This window comes from Cryptomeria japonica, chromosome 3 (assembly GCF_030272615.1).
Source record: "Cryptomeria japonica chromosome 3, Sugi_1.0, whole genome shotgun sequence".
NCBI lineage: Eukaryota > Viridiplantae > Streptophyta > Pinopsida > Cupressales > Cupressaceae > Cryptomeria > Cryptomeria japonica.
This window is the reverse complement of record NC_081407.1, coordinates 596,318,269-596,319,866: the sequence shown is the minus strand read 5'-3', so window position 1 is coordinate 596,319,866 and position 1,598 is coordinate 596,318,269. Positions and strand designations below refer to the sequence as shown.

Sequence of the window (1,598 nt, the reverse complement as noted above, 5' to 3'; positions counted from 1 at the left end):
AATTGAAAAACCGAGATAGGCTTTTGTAGGAACCCCTCTCATGGCCCCGTAGGTTCAAACAGATCGTTCGCAGGTGCCATAGATTCTGAGTTAGGGCCTGTCAAAGTTTGACAATTTTGAGAAGGGACGACGTCGGTAGGGTATGACCTCGAGCGTTCGATCGAGTGGGGGGGCAAAATAGGAGCATGCGTAGGGTATTGTTCATTAAATGAATTGTATTTTTCATTGAATGAATTTTATTGTATTGTTGATTAAATGAATTGTATTGTTCATTAAATAAATTGTATTGTATTGTTCATTAAATGAATTATATTGTTCATAATAAAAACAACACTTACGATGAAATGAAATGAATTGTATTGTTCATTAAATGGCCATTATTAACCATTGTTAATTATTGGAATGAAGATTAAATATTTCCATGATAACACCACACACAGATGAGCAACAATTTATATGATCGAATATCAACTTCTGTATATATAAAAATGTCGAATGATTACAAATGTATGTCCATAGACAAATATGGCATAAACACCAACTGAAACAAAATGTATGTCTAAATACGTGAATGTATGTCCATATACAAAATATACATGCCAAATAGACATGTAAGCATCCCAAAACTATCTATAACATCCTAAGCTGCTGATGGATCATCAAAATCAATCCTCTTCGCCACACTGCTCGACTCTGAAGGATCCTGCACAAGAAAAACAAACCACGATTAATATTAGTTATATTATATAATTCACATTCGAAAAGTTAACATAAAAATGAACTATTTAATTGAACTATTCATTTTTACCTCATCTCCACGTTTTCTCTTCAGCTTTGCAGGACTCTTGATGTATGTCTTCAGTAGAGGAGGTATGTTTTGAATATTTTCATAAACAACCTAAATATGTTTAGAAACATGACATTGATACAAGTTAGCATATAATTGTCACTGATAATAACAAATTATATCTACTAATCAAAAAATAAAATAAACACACATCTACTCGAGGCATCTCTTCTTCTTCTTCAGGTATACTGGGTGTAGTCATCAAGGATGTGAAGCCAAGGATTCTCTGTATATATACACAACAAGTATATGAAACTATCAATCTATGTCTAGACATGTATAATCACTATAAGTTATTTAAACTATTCATTCAATCATATTTGCATTCAATTACCTTTCCCTTGTCTCCAATTGCACTACCAGATCCTAGATCACACTGCATCGCACTCGTGCTACTTGTGCCCTACAAGAGTAAAATAAGATATACATGCAAGTTACTACATAATCTAATTAATACAAATATAAATGATGAGCATGTATGTACAATAAAATACAAACGACTAGGTGCAATAATATATGTATCGTCAAGCTATCGAGGCCAAATGAAATGGCCGACAAGGTGCCCTCCTGAATCTGTCTCAACTCATCCTTGGTCATCAACTATTAAATAGACCATGTAAATAAAAATTAGTACTTAATATTATCTAATTTATAAATATTTAATTAAAATATAACATGAACTGTGAAAACACAAATCTTACCAATACATCATCAATGTATGATGACGGTGCCTCCTCGCCTCTAGCATGTG

At 32.7% G+C, this 1,598-nt stretch overlaps 1 long non-coding RNA gene across 1 annotated transcript; it reads right to left on the bottom strand.

The window, feature by feature from the left end:
• Positions 1 to 583: 583 nt before the first annotated feature.
• Positions 584 to 1,228, bottom strand: LOC131078638 (uncharacterized). Its single transcript, XR_009113811.2, has 4 exons — positions 1,182 to 1,228; positions 999 to 1,073; positions 809 to 898; positions 584 to 703 (listed from the first exon to the last, which is right to left on the bottom strand). It is a non-coding gene; the product is annotated as an uncharacterized LOC131078638 (long non-coding RNA).
• Positions 1,229 to 1,598: the final 370 nt, after the last annotated feature.